Source organism: Artibeus jamaicensis, unplaced genomic scaffold (genome assembly GCF_021234435.1).
Source record: "Artibeus jamaicensis isolate MK-2021 breed Jamaican fruit bat unplaced genomic scaffold, CSHL_Jam_final scaffold_286, whole genome shotgun sequence".
NCBI lineage: Eukaryota > Metazoa > Chordata > Mammalia > Chiroptera > Phyllostomidae > Artibeus > Artibeus jamaicensis.
The window spans coordinates 2,105,797-2,125,991 of record NW_026522034.1 but is presented as its reverse complement, the minus strand read 5'-3'; positions in this window follow the sequence as shown (position 1 = coordinate 2,125,991).

Below are 20,195 nucleotides of genomic sequence, written 5' to 3'. Positions count from 1 at the left end.
CTCCTTTCTCACTGTAAAGTACATAGCTGCTTGTTTACTTCTCCCTTCTCACTGATCTCTTTCAAACCACATGATCGACTCCTTCTCAAGCTGCATGGCAGAGCAAGAGAAATAGAGAGAGAGAGAAAGAGAGAGACAGAGAGTGGGAGAGAGCTTCATGGCTGCTACATCATCCCTCCTTCATGACTCTCATACTCCCTTCCAAGCTACATGGAAAATTGCTTACCACAGACAGCATGCCTCCCCCTCACTGCTACTCTCCACATGGCCAAGGGAGCAAATGGTTGCTACACTCTTGGCCCAGAGCTTCCAGAGTGACCTCATTTCCAACTCCTCCCACAATGTGCTACATTCTGCCCATCCTCCAGTATCTTCAGCCAGGCATGGCCCCCTCACCCAGAGTGAACTGCCTCCAAGCGCTCCTGCAGGTGCAGCAAGCCCCTGCCCCCCACATCACAGGTTAATGTCACACTCATCTCCCTGGCCCAAAGTGCAGTGGGCACAGCTATTTAACATAACTATAAAGCTAGTCAAGTTGCGAGTGATGCAAAGTAACTCTGAATGGCCATCTTCTGTTTCTCTATCCCCCAAGACAGGTTAGTGGGGATTTTCCTAGATCTTCAGGCACCCCAAGTTCTGACCCCATTACAGAAGCACAAAAAGACCATCTTTTGAAAGTCATCTTTTGAAAACAATGACTTATATTCTTTTTATTACTTTTTGTTTATCCCCTTGCTAGGAAGAAATTGTTTCTTTCAAACAAAATGAAAATATTCAGCAAAAAAATGTTCGAAACATCTCTTACTGTTGTCTTGCAGAAGGAACTTATGTTGAACAAACTTTCACTTCATGTCTATAGGTGTCTGTACTCCCCCAAAAGCCTTCAAAATTAATACTTTGTTCAAACATATCAATAAGAGAATAACCTACTCTGATCTTTGTAATTGGGGACCTGCGGACCTCTAAAGGACAGGGAAATGTTTTCCTTAAAAGTCACCAGCGTAGCCCTAGCTGAAAGTGTGCAACTTTTGTCAACTGTACTAAAAACTGTTTTGTGCTTTATCATAGCTTATTGTTGCATACAATGCTCCCCTTTGTGTGAATTTGCAAGTAAATGTATTCCTAAGCCCCTACAAGATGATTCAATGATAAAATACATGCTAAACCACAAAAGGAATACTTTCGTATGAAACTGATCTCTTAAAAATAATAGTTTAAACTAACAGTGGGGGAAGGATAGGGGACTCAAGAGTTGGAAAATTTTAGTTTTAGGTAATCCATAAGCTTAGTAATTTATGTGTGTAAAAAGCTATTGTGCCAGGAACTGAAAGTATGACCTATCCTGACTCCAGGAGACCACAAGAAATTCCACCTTTGTGCCCCAGCAGGTCTCAAGCAATCAAGGTGGTGTCTGAGCCATTGTCCTGCAGGGAGAGATGCCCACTCCCCAGGACACAGATAAAGAATCACTGATCAATAGATAAAAGAATGTTGCTGCTTTTTATCTGATTAACCTTTTCACTGAATTCCAAACCCCTTACTTACACTTTTCTTCTCCTTATAAAAAAAGATCAGTTTGAAATGGAATATAAGATACAAACCCACCATCTTCTCAGATCACTGGCCATCTGAATAAAGTACCCATGAAGATTCAATCCCTGTCTCTGCTTGTTGGATCTGGCAGTGACAGGAAGCCTGAACATCAGCTTTTCTGGTTTCTTTTTGAGCTAAATGCAATTTTAGCTTCAGGGTCAAGAGATACTTTTGCTCTTCCCTTTAACTACATAGAACTTGAATTAGGAGCCTTGCCCGTGATAAGAGGTTATCAGTAATAACCTATTTGACCCATCTATATGGCAGGAATAACTTTTATTTACTAAATATTGGCTTTTCTTATCATTCTGCAATGACTGTTTAAAGCCCCCAAGGTACCTTACCTCATCCCTAGCTCAGAAAGCCTCAGTCCACCTTTCTATCTCTGAATTTCTCCTGCATTTAGGGTCTCTGACTCTCTCTTGTATGTGGGGTTCCTGTACATATGTGTGTATTAAATTTGGTTATTTTCTATTCCTAATCTGTCTCATGCATGTCTGTTTATTAGACTAGCCTAAAGAAACTTGAGTGTAAAGTTTGGTTTTCCTAACAGTGGTAACAAATGACACCAGGAGTGAGAAAAGGCACTTTTGGAGACATAAGCCAGCCATGATGGGATAGTTGTTTGTAGTTTGCCAAAGAGAGTGAAGTTTGTAAAAAGGGGGAATAAAGGGAAAACACATTGGCTCATCTGTTGTGTGCCACACATTGAGTAGGTTGCCTCATATACTCTGAACATGGGTTTTACAGTGTAATAAAGACCTGAATTCAATACCTAATTTTGCGGCCTTGGGTCTTTTTATCTGTAAATCTACTTTTACCTGTAAAGCAGAGAGGATAATATTTATCATATAGAATTATCACAAGGGTTAAACAAGATTTTAAAAAGTAAAACAAGTACCAGAACAATTATTTGAAATAGAGTATGATTTGTAAGGTTAAACTTGCATTTAGAAAGCTTGCTCCTGCAGTGGTATGCAGGACAGGTGGGGGGATTCTGGAGAGGGGACAATGGGACACCAGAGATACTAAGGCCAGTTAAGAGCTACTGTAGAACTACTTAATAAAGAAGAAAAACCAATGGGCTATTGTGGGAGCCCAGAGGAGAGCTGAATGCTGAAACTTACAGACACCTGGCCTGGGGATGTCTAAAATGTGGGGGTTATGGGGGGCCATTCTGTGCATGAGAAGATGAGGGAAGGGTGTAGGGGGAACAGAGTAAAGATTGAGGGAGAAGTGTGTGAAATGATTTCTGGTTCTCTCGTTTGAGTGTGTATGCAGTTCTGAACTGGCAGAGACAAAAAAAAAATATATGGGTTTGAGGAGACTTTACTTAACTCTGGACACATTGAATTGGAGGATTCTGTAGAATTCCAGATGAAGAAGGCCTGAGGGAGCTGGAGAAACATCAGGAACTCCAGAGAAGGGGCCTGGAGATTCAGATACACAGGAGGGGAACCCAGTTCCTGGAGACAGAGCTAAGTCCAGGTGGTGTTTGAGTGGTGGGCACTCTGGAAGGTCTCTAAGAATCCAGTTTTTATTTTTATTTTTTAAATATATTTTATTGATTATGCCATTACAGTTGTTATATTCCCCCCCTTCATTCCCCTCCACCCTGCACACCGCCTCCCCCACCATTCCCCCCCTTTAGTTTATGACCACGTGTCTCAAGTTCTTTAGATTCTATATTTCTCCTACTATTCTTACCTTCCCCCTATCTATTTTATACCTACTGTCTATGCTACTTATTTTCTGTACCTTCTCCCCCCTCCTCCTTCTCCCACTCCCCTGTTGCTAACCCTCCATGTGATCTTCATTTCTATGGTTTGCTCCTGATCTAGCTGTCCTCTTAGTTTGCTTTTGTTTTAGGTGTGGTTGTTACTAACTGTGAGTTTGCTGTCCTTTCACTGTTCATCTTTTTTATCTTCTTTTTCTTAGGTAAGTCTCTTTAACATTTCATATAATGGCTTGGTGATGATGAACTCCTTGAATTTGGTCTTATCTGAGAAGCACTTTATCTGCCCTTCCATTCTAAATGAAAGCTTTGCTGGATAGAGCAATCTTGGTTGTAGGCCTTTGGTTTTCATGACTTGGAATACCTCTTTCCAGCCCCTTCTTGCCTGTAAGGGCTCTTTTGAGAAATCTGCTGACAGTCTGATGGGAACTCCTTTGTAGGTGACTGTCCCCTTATCTCTTGCTGCTTCTAGGATTCTCTCCTTCATTTTAATCTTGGCTAATATAATGATGATGTGCCTTGGTGTTTTCCTGCTTGGGTCCAACTTCTTTGGGACTCTCTGAGCTTCCTGGATTTCCTGGAAGTCTATTGCCTTTGCCAGAATGGGGAAGTTCTCTTTTATTATTTGTTCAAATAAGGTTTTCACTCGTGACTGTTCCTCTTCCCCTTCTGGTACCCCTATAATTCGAATGTTGGAACGTTTAAAGATGTCCTGGAGGTTAGCTCCAGTGAGCTACACCAGACAGGGCCTTAGTTTATTCTTTATTTGGTGCCTTCTAGGCCTGGCACTGTGACAAAATATGAAAAGAGAAGAGAAAGTTTTTTTCTGAGAGCAGAGTGCCCACTGATAAATGTAGAAGGAATAACAGATTAGAAAATATTGACAGCACAGTGAGGACACAGTCAATTACCTGCTTCTGTTTTTAATGGAGAAATGATAATCTGGAGACATTTAATGGTTTGGGAGGTGATGCAGAAGAGCTCTGTCTGGAAAAATAGAACAAGTGTTTTCACAGAAGCCAGCCAAAAGTTTTTCCTCCATGAGATTCTTGTAAGCCAACAGCCTTTTTAGGTACATAGGGCCAACTAAAACGCCCATTTTAAACAGGATTTTTAAAAATATTTTATTTATTTCTTTTTAGAGAGAGGGGATGGGAAGGAGAAAGAGCGGGAAAGAAACATCAATGTGTGGTTGCCTCTCATGTGTCCCCTACTGGGGACCTGGCCTGTATCCCAGGCATGTGCCCTGACTGGGAATCGACCTGGCGACCCTTTGCTTCACAGGCCCATGCTCAATCCACTGAGCTACACCAGCCAGGGCTAAAACGCCCATTTTACAGATGAGAAAAATAAGTCTCCAAGAGATAAAGAGAATTGCCCCTCCCCCACCCTACAACTTGCACCAATGCCAACAAGGGCCAGCAGTGGGCATGAATCCCAGGTCTCCTGGCTCCAACCACACGTAGGCCTTCTTTGGCCATAAAAACTGGAGGAATGCTGGGAGTCAGGGCCAGACCTGCCTGGGGACTGAGGCCACTGGGGTGAGGATGGGGGGAGAGGCACAGCACTTCAGGTTCAAGTTGCTAGTTTTGTAGCATGTAAAATTAGTACGCAAGTCTCAGAGAATAAACAAAATTAACATGCCATTAGATACAATGGACTTTCAAAGTGAGCTCTGGAGTGCCTAGATTGAAACCAGCTGAGCAGGAGCTGACCTGTGAGTAAAATGTACCACGTGTGTTACCTTAATGCTTCCAAAACAGAAACATTCAGGGCAGCAAGAAGAAAGCACCAGCAGCAACTCTGTTGGAAGGTGCGCTATTTTAAACCATGCTGGAGCAGCATAAGCATTCCTGCCTTTGTGCTTTCTCAACAGACGCAGGGCCCAGGAGAATGCAGTCAGGAATTTAGATGCGTTATTGTATTTCCTTTTATCAGTCAAATGATTTTCCTATTTCCCACATAGATAAAGATCTTCCATTTATAGCTCCAGCTTGTTGACCTTGTCAAGACTGCTGTGCAGTCTGGAAATTGGTCCCAGAGAGAGAAGGGTATTGTTGTTAGGAGTTTTGTTTGGTAGGTTGGGTTTTTCTTCTCTCAGCATGGAGAAGATTGGTTTACACACACACACAAAAAAATCAATTAAAAAACCTCCCAGAAAACAAAAACGGTTTGCTTTGCGCATTTTTGCAAAACTGCAAGGTTGTCCAAGTTTGGGTTACCAGCTTACCCTACCCCCACCTGAATATCTCCACCACATTCTTCTCTGTCTGTCTCTCTGTCTCTACCTCTCTCTTTCTGCCCACCCACCCTTCCCTGCAGCAAAAAAAAACCCTGGCCCTGCACTGGGCCAGAACCCACTGTTGTTCAGGCAGGAGGACAGAATTGGTAGCAGCTCAACCTCAGCTTGTAAGATGACCTAGTCTCTCAGTTGTGCCAACTCTAGAGGTCCCTTGGAGATACCAGTGTGCCTGAGTGGGAGCAGTTGGTTCTTCTCTATCAGCCTCCAGAAACTGTATTCCCAAGCAAGAGTGTGGCCCAAGAGCTGCTAATCAGCAGGAAGTCTCCTCCTCATCAATCTGTAGTCATTGTATCGCTGGCCTGGGCCTACTGGCCAGGTTCAGGGACAGGAGCAGGCAATATTATTTCTCCCTTTCTTGGGAAAGTGACCAGTGGATGCTGTAGGAGGCTGAGATTTCATTATAAATTATTTTCATTTCCAGCTTGTTCACAACTACAAAACATAAAATGAACCAGCTAGGTGGAGGAAATCCAGCCCCTTAAAAACTCAACGTATGCATAGCAGGGAGCTACACAGTCCCCTCCACACCAGCATGGGTCTCTGTTGGATTTTGACAGAGCCTCCAGCTCTCTTGAATGAATCCCTGGGTTCTTCCCTTGCATCATGCTGCTTCCTGGCTGGGACAGCAGAGGGCACTGGCTCTCCTGACAGTGCTTCTGTCACAGGCCGTTGTCCTACACATCTGGAAATAGGCTCTACGACTCTATTACGAAACACTGGAGGAGGATCTGTCTGTGTGAAATGTTCTGGCACCCACATGAGCATGCAGACACATCAAGAATTCCACTTTCTCATTAGTTCTATTTCCCCCTCAAGAGCACTTGTGGAATTTGCCTCTCCAAGGCAGCCAGCACATTTGAGTCTTGGCCTGGGTCTGGTCTGGGTAGAATGCTCAGAGGGGACCACCACTGGTTTGAAACCTGTGCCCTTTCTTCCTACATAGAGGGCAAAAAAGAAAACAGAAAGCAGAACTTCCCAGATCTTTCCCTTAGGGAAATAAAGCTAAAAGTGTTTGGTCCTGTCCTTCCAGGACCTGCTGAAGAGAGCCAACGCCCACATTTCCAAACCCTTGAGAAACAAGATCTAATTTTAAGGAAGTATCTTTCTAAATTACAAGTGATTAGAAATGCCAATACAAACAAAGGAGTTGGGAAAGAAGAAACTTAATGGAAGAGGGCAGAGTTGGAGGCCGGAAAGGGGCCCGGTTGCTATTCCAAGATTGCTCCCTAGACTTCTGAAATCTGCATTTAAATGTCCACATTTCCTGGCAGAAGCCAGTGATCTATACTTCTCTTGGCCAAACAACACATCCATTTAATATGGTGTGGGAGAAATGTTATGTTATTTTATGAACAGAATGTAACAACACCTAGAGTTAATATTTATGTTCAGGAACAAAATGAAACGGCTTGTTTTGCACCGTCAAAAGTTTAAGAAAATGACGTTTGGAGGGAGCTACCCAGAAAGGGGGCCCGTGGTAAACCATCTGGGGCTCAGGCACCGAAAGCGTTTTAGCCTTGGGCACTGCTTGGATCATTTCCTGCCCCTCCTGCCCTATGCCTTTTTAGATTGCAAGAGGAAGCCAGTGATGCAGGAATTTGCAGAGTGGTCCAGGACATGAGGCAGCATCCTGTCTGCAGGACTGGGCCAGTTAGTGAGGGCCCCGTCGGGGAAGGAGGGGGAGGCTTGCATCCTGGCGCTTCCTACAGCATACTGAAGTAGGAGCTGACACAACATAAATCGTTAGATGAGAAACTCTGGGGGCTGAAAAGCAAGGAACGGGGTGGGATGACACTTTTTTCATTCTGGTAATATATTTTGGTCAGGCAATTACCTTCATCTGAGATAGCTATTGTGATAGAGATGATAGCTGAGTCTCCTGGCCTCAGAATATTGTGATGTATTTTTTAGACTATAAGATGCACCCCCCCAAAAAAAAATTGGGGAGGAAAATGCAGCAGTGACCCTGCTCTACTACACCTCCTCCCCTAGTGAGCCAGGTAAGCTACATTTGGGCTATAAGATGCACCCCTCTGTTCCTCCTAAATTTTGTGGGGGGTGCGTCTTATAGTCCAAAAAACACCCATTACATTCCTCCAAGAGGCTCCTGGGAAACTCCATCAAACTCCTTCGACAAGGTTGTCCCTTGGTGCTATTTTTATTTTACTGCCTTTAGAAACTTCTGGGCCTGCAGCCTGGAGTCAGCAACTTGCTCCACACGTACGTAAAATCATTATCCAATTATAAACAAACAAATAAAAACATTTCTCCCTTTTCCAGAAGATTTAAGTTTTACCTGCACCAGAGCATCTAAGTGTGAGAATCCTCTTCATCTGATTGACATTTCCAGAGCAAGAAGGCCTTCTTCATTTTCAGATCAGATGCTGAAGGTTACCACAATAGCACCTTTCTCTCTCCTTAAATGCCTGAAATTCATTATGCTATAACATGCAGAAAAGTCTTTATGAATTAATAAGCATGGTCTTTAGAAAAGATCCTTTGGCTTACGTATCAAATTGAGACATGATTAATTTTGGCTCCATTTAGCTATGGGTCAGGACTTCAGGCTACAATCAAACTACTTCTTTGCATGATCACAGTTTACAACTTTCTATAATCCATATCCCTATGTTTGCATGTTTACCTGCTGCAATTCACTCATCCAGTGCTGATAAACAAACAGTAAATATCCCAATCATACTTGCTATAGAACAAGCCATTATAAACATATTACTTCATTGCAAGCCACCAGGATATTTAGCATCTTCTTTGCAGGTACAGAGCACCCCCTGCAGAAATCCTAGGCATGAAAATATGGTTTCTGAGAAAGAAGAGCTTTATTTATTTATTTAATTTTATTTAGTTATTTTTCAAGTACAGTTTTTTGTCTATTTCTCCCATCCCAGCCCCCCTGCCCCATGCTCCCCACCTCCCTCCCATTTCCTCCGCCCCCTAGTCCTCATCCCTGTGTCTTTCATATTTGTTTCTCAAAATCCCTCCCCTTTTCCCTCCTTAAATTCCCTTCCCTCTCCCCTGTGGTCACTGCCCACTTGTTCTCTCTTTCAGTGTGTTTGTTTTTATTCTCCTTGCTTGTTTGTTTTGTTGTTTAGCTTTGTGTTAAAGGTGAAATCATATGGTATTTGTCTTTCAACACCTGGCCTATTTCACTCAGCATAATGCTTTCCTGTTCCATCCATGTTGTTGCAAAGGGTAGTAGCTCCTTGAAAGAAGAGCTTTATTAAGAAGAGTTCCTTGTGGCTAACTGTGCTCAAATTTTAAAAAACAGAACCTTGCAACCATTTCTACACAGGGGCCTCTGATGCAAACTGCACTTCAAGGGAGAAGCTTACACTGAACTGCCTGCCTGTACTGTGTTCTTGCCATCTGAGCCAGCCCTTATGATGGAGATCTTGGAATTGTATTTCAGTCAAAGGACTGATGCTTTCCCCATTCTACTGAAGATGGGTAGCTATGTCCCCATCAGCATCTTCACTGACAAATCAGAGCAGCCACATTCTGACCAATCAAGACAGTGCCTTTTGGACCAATCAAACAGATGATCAGGGACTCTGTCTATATAAGCAAACTCCCCTCTGGCTTGGGGAGTACAATATCCCTTTCCACCATAGACTGAAGAGAGTGATTTCCTGGTTGAGCTGAAACACTGAGAATGTGTCCCTGGAGCAGAGCAAAGCAGACAAGCACAGGCCAGAGCAGAGTGGCACAGAACAGAGCAAAACACAGCATAAAGCAGACCATAGAGGAACAGAGCAGAGCTGTCTAGTCCCAGGGCTGTCTCACAACCATGCTATTTTCAAAGCCACACTCTATCACAATTGAGCTGTTTTATACTGGATAAAGTTTCCTTCTTCACTACACCCCAAATTGGGTATTCCTGTTGGTGTTGAATTGGTGCCATAAACCATCAACTGACAAAACATGTTAAATTAAATGCTCTGAACATATTTAGAGAGTGCTTAATTTAAGCCAACAAAATAATTTCACCTAGGTCCTCTGCTGTTCTGGAGTCAAGGACAGGGAAAAGAATAGTCAAAAGTATCTAGCAGTATTGCCAAACCAAAAGTGGGGTTCAGCTGCCTGCCACCGCCAATAGTCAAATTCTGAAGGTGGAGGTTGATGAAAAAGAAAAGAGATCTTTATTCAAATGCCTCACCATCTGGGAATATGACAGACTCTTGGGCTCTAAAAGCCCAACCACTCCAGAAACCCAGAGGAAAACCCAGCCACCCTCAGCCAGACCAAGACCAAAGGCAGCATCCAGAGGTTCAGCTCCCATTTGCTGAGTGGTCATCCAAGCAGCTCAGCTTTTCTCCTGGCCACTCTCAGGCCTCCAACCCTGACCTAGAACTGGTGTGTCACTGATGCCACCATTCTGACTTCTCTCATGCATGTGTCTGCCTTCCCCTGTCCTACCACCTATCAGCTACTGGAAGGGGCAGGAGGGGTTTTTGCCCATGCTATCACCTCACCAGTCTTGTGTGTGCTTACTATAAGACTTCCTCTTACTGTGTCTTGTCCGGGGGCTGGAGATCTGCCCCCAGGAGCAGGACATGCTGAATCAGGATGGAGCATTCACAAGATGCTAGCTTGGTAACCTGGGAAACATGGCCTCACTTGCTGCCTCGGGTGGTGCATGGTCTTGTCCCTCAGCCTTTCTTTCCCCATGGTCTGGTTAGGCCGTTAGTATCAGTTCCCCCCTTCAAAACTCTGGACCCTTACAAGGGCAAATGGATGAAGGTCTCATTCTCCTATAATTTCTTCCTGAAGGCAAAAAATATAGACTCACCTATCCCTGGGACCAGAGATTCTTAGGAGAGGAAGAGGGGTCAGGAATGGAGGGATGCCTTTACACAAGGTGGAAAGATCTCACAAAGTTCAGGTCAGTTGGCTGTTCCTTGGCCTAGCAGCATATATACTGTCCAAATGATGGTGTTGTTGGATAAATTTGCATCCTTGTTGTATTTTCACCAACTCAACTATCTAGTCCCAACAGGTCTGTCCAGCCCAACTACTGAGTCTCATTTCAGAAGGTGGTGATGCAGATCGGCTTCTAAATTGAGGCCTATGCTGCATAAACAAGCAACCAGATAAATGAGCTAGCTTACAGGCATACACACTATGAAAACAAAAGAAAGAACAGAACAGTTAACACATGCAACAAATTGTAAACCAGTCTGTTGCTTGCAAGACTGTCTTCTGAAAAGATGTCCAGTTGTAAGGCTTTTGCTGGTTAATATTAAACAGTGAAAATTGGACAAATTAAATTGAATGTCTCTGACAATGTCATCCAATGCTGAGGTAAAATCTCTCTGGTGCATACAGACAGTCTTAGAAAATAGTTCAGTTCCCCACAATTTCCAGTCCAAAGATGGGAAGGAAAAAAAAAGAAACATTAGCTTGGAGGATTGAAGACAACTAGAGGAATTCAGAAACCAGGTCAGCTTCCAAGTAAAAATGAAACTTTGAAGACAGCTGTACTAAAGTCCAGTATCCACAACTGGGCATTGTGATTTTCACTGACTCACTATTTTTCTCCTTAAGATCACCATCATTGTCATCAAAAGAGACTGCATTAACTTGTTTTAATTTGGTCTGATCGTTTGCATAAATGCAACAAGAATAGCAATTCTTGCTATATAGGCTTTTCAAATCTGCTTTGCTGGAACTTGCACAAGGAATCTTGAGATGGCACTTTAGTCAGCCCTTCAGGGCACAGAAGCCAAGCCACACAGTTTATATGTCTTTGCCTGCAATACCTATATTCCTCAAGTTCTTGAGGTTCCCAAAATGTCTTGATGTTCCTTCTTTGCCATCCTTTAAAAAAGCAAATTTCACACATTACCTGGAAAGGCTGTCATTAACCACATGACTAAAGGTATCAGGCTATTTTGGCAGTGGGCTGTCAATTAGCTTCAAAAGTCAATCTCAGTTCCTCTAAACTTTCCAGTGACATCCAGACTCCAGGCATATCTCTTTTAGACATGGCAATCCAGTGAATATCTTGGTCAATAAAATCACAATTAGAAACTAGTCTTATTGAATTTCTGCAAAGAAATGCATCGCCATAACTCACCAATTAAGAACTTCCAAATTTTTGAGGAATCAGGTAGGGAAAAAAATGTAAAGCAAACAAGAAGACCCTTGTTCTTTTTAACAGTGGAAAGGACCATTCTCTAACTGCGTATCAGACAGCGAAAAGTAGGCAATTAGCATTCCTTAGATTTTCAAACATTCCATAAGTTCTTGAAACATAGGTTTTTGATCCCATTCCTTGCTAAATCCTTATTGTGGAACAGAGCTTTGGGTGGCACTTACCCTTCATCCCAGCAGAATAAATTTGCTGAGGAGTCCACTCCCTGGGAAATGAAAACAAAAAGAAAAAGAAAAAAAAGAAAGGACATTTAACTTTGGGAGGTGCTCTCCCTTTCCAAAAGAGGAATTTTAAATCTTCAAGAGTGCAGGTCCAGCTTTCTCTTTTAGTATCAGCTGCAGCAGCAAGATCGGAGTCCTCAGACAGCACCTGCTTTCATCCTCATGTGGTGGATCCAAGGCTTAATTTCCATGAGTTTTAGGGAAGAGTGTGTTGCTAACATGACATCATAGGGACTGGTTGATTGCTCGATTAACTGCTCTTCAGGGCCTTGAGTCTTCCAGGTCTTTAGTAAGAATTGGTCTCCTGGCTCCAGGTCCTTCTGGGCAAGCCAGGAGAACCTGCAACTGGATACATGTTTCAATGGGACTTCTACACATAATTTCTACTTCTCAGAAAAAAAAGTTACTCATGTATGCAGTTTTACAAAGAAATCTCAGTCTAGGAATGGAATGGGGCAGTCTAGCACGTAGAGAAAAGTGTGTGTAAGCTTTTGACTCCCAAGCTGGCATTCTAGAGGTTGAATGAACACATGTTTTTGTAATTGTTTAGCCACTCCAATAACCATTAACTGTAGCTGAACTTTTCTTGGTTAGTTTTGTATTTATTACTGAGTAGGTAGCTCCTGTATCTACAAGGAAATCAAGTAGCTTGTTCCTGTGGTGGACACTGGCCAGCAGAGTCCGCCTGTTGTGGCTTACAGTGAGAATGAATGCACAGGTGACAACAATCCTGTGGAGAAAAAGGGAACAGGCACGACTACTCTCTCAAGGGGAGAGTGCCTATGTGTGCCTCCACCACTCCCTCAAGAGGGGAGTGCGCTTGTGGCTCTTAAATGCTCGACCTGTGCCCATGGGGTGTGGCAATTGCCAGAGAGAAAGCGAGCAAGGCTTCTGATTACTAAAGAAAGTGTGGTGGCAAGCAAGGGTGACCTTGGAAAGATGCCCTTTCCCCCTAAAAATACAACACACCCTATACCCTCTGAAAAGCATTCAGGGTTGTTGGCCCTTACCTGGGCTGTTGCTCGTGCTCCGCCCACATTGGTATGTTGACCACAACAGCTGATAGCCTTTCTGTTCCTGGGATGCTGATAGCATCCCTGTTCCTGGGCGCCAGCAAAGGCTATCAGCTACGTGTTCCCCACTCTCAATTGTACCTAGGGTTCCTTTGGGGATATAGTAATAGGTCATGAGATGTCTAGAGGAGTTATTGGGTTTTCTAATTTGTCATCAAATTCTTCTTTTCTTTCTAGCACTTTTCAGAGTGGGTTTCCATCTTTTCTAGATTTCCCTTTGAGTTTCAGGCAATCCTTTTTCCCGTGGTCCTCCTTCTTGCAATAGGGACAATTGATTGGCACCTAATGGGTCATTCCTCCTTCCATTAGGGACCTATCTTTCCTAGTTTCCCTGCATTGTTTCTAAGAAAACCATGGTGTGTTTTCACTCCCTTGTTTCATGGGTATGGCAAATTTTAAAGGATATGTCCATCAGCGGTGGCGGGGGGGGGCAGGGCAGGAGGATGCATTCCCAATGCTCCATCTAAATATTGGAGCTTCCTTCTGATATCTGAAGCACTTTGCCCAATAAAAATCATGTTTACCACCCAGACATTTTCTGGTGCCTGTGGGTCAGTGTCAGTGTGCTTTCCATAGGCCTGATAGATCCTTTCCAAAATTCAGAAGGACCATCATCTGTTTTTTGTTGAATAGCCTATATCATATTCAGGCTCTTTTGTTTAGGCACTACTTTTTTAAACCCTTTCAATACACACCTTTTGTAATATTCTATGAAGGGTAGGTCCCCACTGTTTGGGTCCTAATTGGGCTCTGTCAAGGAAATTACCCCAGCTGGGTTAGGGGTCTTATTGGAATTCTCTTAGTGGAGGTGTTGAGCCTCTTCATTAGCCTTATAATGAGCTAATTCATCTGTCATTAGCAGGATGTTAAGGAGAGCCTGTATATCAGCCCAGTTTGGATGATGAGTAGCAAAAATGAAAGTGGTAAGATTTGCCATTGTTTAAGGATCTTCCCAATATGAGGGGTTGGTATTCCTCCAGTTCAGTAGGTCTGAAGTGGAAAATAGAATATGGGCCCAATAGTAGCCAGTAGCTTGGCCTTCCTGGTTTATTCTGCTTACCGGGTATTGCAAGTTGACTGTCCTGCTGGGTCTTTGGTGGGGAGACCATTCATTCATCATACAGAGGTGGGGCTGTTACCTCTCCGGGCTCTATTTCAGGGGTATCTAGCAGTGGGAATGATGGTGTTCCCTGGTTTCAGGACATTAATGAGACTTTCCTGTGTCTTACTATCAGGGAGAAGTTTTGAAGCCACTTCCCTTCTCTGTATCATTAAGTGGTTCCATTTCTTGCTGAATCCTTATTGTGTAATGACCTAAACATTTGGACATAAGAGTTTTTGTCCCATTTGCCTGACCATTGGCAAAATAATTTTAACTGCATGATGGTGTAGTAATTTAGAAACAATTTAGAGGCCAATACCCCCAATATTCTAAAATATACATAGGCCAGGCAGTGTTACAACAGAATGTCTATTCCTTTTTAGACATTGGATGATAGTTGTACATGGACCAATCTGCTAAAATTTGGCCTAGTGTGTTTTTTTTAGGAGTCAAAACCAGAACAGTCCCTGATGCCATGGATATACAGACCCAAAACTATGACCACAAGACCACAGGCAAAGTGGAAACATATAAACAAAACTTGAATCCACAACTCCATTATTCCAAACAAATGTTCATAAGCAAGTTTTAGTTATACTTCCTGCCAGCTGGTACTGAAAATAGTGACCCAAAACCTCAAATGGTCCTCACCAGACCCCAGTAGTGCAGAAGCCTGAATGGTGTGATGTCCAAATGGCATATAGCCCAAATGGCAGCTGTGGCTTGTCAAGTGGTACTACAAATGGTGCTAACCAGACCCAAATAACATGGAACCCAACATCCCATGGGCATGCTGGTTCGGCTCACCCAGTCTTAGAGTCCATCTCCTCCCCAGATCCGTTTCCACCAGCCAGTGGTTTTAGGTGGCCAGTGCCTTGAGCAAAAGGGAAATTTCCTGAGACTGGGAAATCCCTGCAGTTCTACTCTTGGGGTCAGCCTCCCATAGGCAGCTGGGAACTGATTCTGAGTCCTCTTGGACTTACCAAAGCCCACAGTATCTCATCTGGCTCGCCAATTTTGTTACTGAACTAATAGTGGGGTTTGGCTGACCATTGCCATTAAAAGTCTGGAGGCAGAGGTTGGTGAGAAAGAAAAGAGGACTTTAATCAAAAGCCATACCATCTGGCAGAATAGCAGACTCTTGTTTCAAAAGCACATACCCTCTGGAAACCCAGCCACCTTTAGCTAAATCAGAACCAAAGGCAGCGTCCAGAGTTTCTGTCCCATTTGCTGAATGGTTATCCAAGCAGCTCAGCTTCTCCTCCAGCCACTCTCAGGCCTCCCGCCCTGACCTGGAACCTGCCTGTCACTGGCTCTGCCATTCTGACCTCCCTCGTGCATGTGTCTGCCTTCCCTTATCCCACCCAGAGTCAGGCACTAGAAGGGGCAGGAGGGCTTTTCCCCCTATACAATCATCTCACCAGCCTTGCATGTGCTTGCCGCAAGACTTCCTCTTGCCACATACTGTCTCAGGTGGGGGTATCCTTTGCCAGGAACAGGAGCACAGCATCAAGGTGGAATGTTCACAAGGCACTAGCTTGGTTACCCAGGCAACAAGGCCTCACCCACTGCCTCAGGTGGTTTGAGATCTCCTCCCTCAGGTGTTCACCATGGTCTGGTCAGGCCATTGATATCAGTAGGGTTAAGGATCAAACAGTGAAATCTTGAGTCAGGATGGTAGAGGTTGGCAAGGTCTGACTTTCTGCCTACAGAGCAGTGCATCTGAAAGGGCTTTCACAAAACAGCCTCCCTGGTGTCTAGTAAATGTCACCCCATAGACCTATCTTTTAAACTTTAGAATCATCAATCCAGATGCTTACTTATCACCTACCCCCTACATTTCGAATGAACTTACCTATAAGGATCTCTGATCTCTAGCCACTTGTCTTCCCAAGTATGACTCTCCTCCAGACTTCCTATCTCAATAAATGATACTCTTGTGCATCTGTTTGAAGCCCAAATTCGTCCATAGCTGCTCTCTCCCTCCTTCCTTCTCACCTCTAGCCCATCAGTCATCTGGTTCAATTTAACAACCAAGTAGCTTTATTCTATCCTTTTCTCCCTTTCATTCTTCTGTGCTACAGCCTTCATCAGAGGTACCCCATCTCTTGCAGAGAATACAGTCACACCACTCTCTACCTCCTTATTTCAGTGCTTGGTCCCACAGGCGACTCTTCAGAGTGCAGCAGGAAAATTTCTAAAAACCGCAAATTAAAAACCACTTCCCTCTTTGAAACCTTCAATGGTTTCCTCTGTATTTCATATCCAAAATTCTTATGATGGTCAGTAAGACCTCATACTGTGTAACTCCTAGCTCTTTCCTCCCTCCCTTTCTCTGCTCCACTCCTTGATTTTCATTTAGTTTCTCTAATGCACCAAAAAAGCTGGCCTTCTGGTCCTTTTCCTAAGTTCTACTCAATTTTCAAGAGTCACGATAAGTCACTTCTTTGGAGAGGCCTTTCCTGACCCCGCAATCCAATATAGGTCCCTGGTCCCTCCAGGGGTACTGCTCTGCAGTATCACCACTCTGCTCCTGTATTTGGTCCCAAATGCTCATATTCTATTTACTTAGCTTTGTATAATCATGTTTCTTTCACTGCATAGTAAGCTTCATGAAAGCAGAACCAGGTTTGTTTTTCTGTATTCCTTCTGCCTGCCAGAGGGTAATAAACATGAGTTAAACAAATTAATGAAACTACATTGCAATAGAGAGAGCTGCCTTCTAGGTGGACCTGCCTAGCCAGACCATATTACCCAAATTTCTCCTTGAAGAATTTCTCATTGAGGATTGGGAGATACTGAGTCAAAATCCCAAATGTTTCTCCAATCTGCTCCTTTACCAACCCCTCTACAGGCTTTTCTCACCTCTTGTCCTGATGATTGTGACAGAGTTCTGAACATCATTACCACACTGTCTTGAATTCAGGAGTCCGATGAGGACTAATGGCCACAAACGTGGATGGGGAAAAAATTACAGCTTGATTTTTATAAACCTCTAATTGAAAATTTTCACTTCCTTAGATGATCAGTGTTGGCAACAGCTGCAGTAGTACTGGCAGGACCTTTGACTTGGCCACCACGAGAATCATACATATTTTCACATCACATTATAGACATTGAAGATGCTGAAATATCATTTATGATCCTTATTACTTTGAAATCGTGGTAGTTATTAGAGCTCTTGCTAAGCCATGTTGTTTAATCCTTTTAGAAACATAGCTATTCCTATAAAACACATTATATGTACATGTATATTTAAATTTTGTATACATTCTTAATATTTTGATAGCCATAATTCAATATAGTAGATTTCCTTTGTAATTCTATGCATTTTATTTTCCTCACATAAAAACATTATTCTGAGAAAGGTCTACAGGCTTGATCAGATTGCACAAAAGGTTCAAGGCAGAAAATAAGTGAAGAACTTTTGCTCTAGCTTTTCTTCATCTCATGTCATTGCCTTGCAAAAACAGCCTTGATGCCTTCCACTTAGCTGTAAAATAAAAGCTAAATAAACCCCTCAGCATGGCATTTAAGACCCATTTGTAATCCATTTTCAAAATACCTTATTATTTTGATTTTTCATCAATACCCTAGATGTGACCTGTAGTCCAATCACACTTAATTACTGCTGAGTACATTAAAAATGCACTATTTCCAGGTCCATTTCTAGTTTTTCTTAAAGAACTACTTTTTCTGAGGTCTAGCTCAAACTGTTATTCTGGTAAAGCCCTCTTTCAACTTTCCCCAAGCACAGCCACTGAGTCTTGCCTTTGTATTTTCCACATCATGTTTCTTACAGCTGTTTGATAAGTTATTAGATCCTAGTACAGTATTGTGCATTATTTTGTATATTCTGAGTTTCTTGAGGAAAGGGATGTTCTCAACTTTATATCCAAAACACAGAAGAAGGACTTGGAAAGTGTTTGAATCAATGAATAAATCTAAAATAGTCATAATCCTGAGAGATGAGAGAAATACATGACAACATTTACCTTAAAAAACAATATAAGTTTACTTAGAAAATCCACCAGCTCAAAGCAAAATAGGTTATTATCTTACATTCCACTCTCTGGACCCACCTGCCTTTAGTTACTTTAGTATCCTTAAGGACTTAGTGTCCTTAAAGAGAGCAAAGGCACCCCTTACAGAAACTCATTTACTGAGTCCACAAACATTTTGGGTGCATCACCCATGTCTTCTTACATTACCCTTCTTTGAATGATGCCAAATCTATTTTGGCCAGTCTCCTTCAAGCAGATGCTTTACATTTATTACTTGCCCAAGGATTTTCTAATCATCGGGGGATGGTATAATTTTTATATCCTAGAACATTTAGCTGCTTTATGTCAGACGTAAACAACTGCAGATACAAGGTTTTTGAAAATTTCTTCTTAAGAAGATTGAAGAATTAAAAAGACCATTTCTTGATTTCATAATTTAATAAACAGCTTAAGTAACTGTATCTATGTGTGTGTGTGCACATGCTGAGGATGGAAAGAATGTTAGCAAACAATGATCTGAAGCTAGAAACTTAGGGAACCACAGCATTTAAGAACAGAAATATTCCTAAAAATGAACAGCAGAGAGGTGTGTCTTCCCCAGGGGTTAATCTGCTGGTTTAATCTAAAATTTAGCAAGTTCAAGACAGAATTCTGAATTTTTCCTCCACAATGTTTCGTCCTTAAGCCTAAGCTATCTTCAGCAATGGCACCTCTAACCACCATGTAGTTGCTCAAGCCAAAAAAAACCAAACAGACCAGGTTTTCTTTTTCTTTCTTTATCCACAAATACACTCCCTCAGCAACTTCTGTCCATTATACTTCCAAAATATATTCTTAATTCATCTGCTCTTCTCTGTCCCCACTGCCATCATGCTAGGCCAAGTTATCACCCAAACTCCTGTGACAACCTTCTACATGGTCTTTCTGATTCCCCTCTTGCCTCCTCACAATTCTCTATACAGTAGCCAGTGATCCTTTAACATTATAAATCAGGTCTTGTCACTTACTTGTGCAGCACCTCTTTGTACTACACTTGTAATACCATTGAAACTCTTTGCCACATCTCATAAGACATTACATGATTTCATTAATTCCTACCTGGCAGTTTCAAAGCCACTCTCACCTATCATTTACTCTGCCCCAGCCCCACCATTTTTTTTTCTTCCTTAAAATCCTAGACTTTGGTCTTTCTTTGCCACAAATTCTCACAAGAGTGGCTCCTCCCAACAAGCTGGCCTTTCTTCAAGTTACTTTTCCAGAGAGGTTGTTCTTCTATACTAGTTAGTTTGTATCATTTCATCTTATCTTGACAACTAGCTGATATGACTTTGTTAGGCTACTTTTTTAGTCTCTTTTCCTCCAGCAGGATAAGCTAACTCCATGGGTACAGGGACCTAGAGTATCTCCTGACCCTAGAAAGACAATCAACAAATATTGACTGATTATATCTAATTCCAATTCTCAGACCCACCATCCTATGCTGCTCCTTTGAACTCATGTCAGTCTTATTGAATATCATCTCTTAGGCACTATGGAATGTGGAGTCAGAACTGAGTGTTGTGAACATCAATTGGAAAGAATCTATGCACCCCACCCAATGTTTATAACAGCACGATTTACAATAGCCAAGTGCTGGAAGCAACCTAAGTGCCTATCAATAAATGAATGGATCCAAAACCTATGGTACATTTACACAATGGAATACTATGCAGCAGAAAGAGCTCCTACCCTTTGCAACAGCATGAATGGATTTGGAGAGCATTATGCTAAGTGAAATAAGCCAGACGTTGAAAGACAAACACCATATGATCTCACCTATAGGTGGAACCTAATCAACAAAACAAATAAGCAAGCAAAATATAACCAGCAACATCAAAATAAAGAACAAACCAACAGTAAGCAGAGGGGTGGGGGGAGAGGGGTAATTGGGAAAAGAGGGGAAGGGTCATCAAGGAACATGTATAAAGGACACATGGACAAAGGCAAAGGGGGG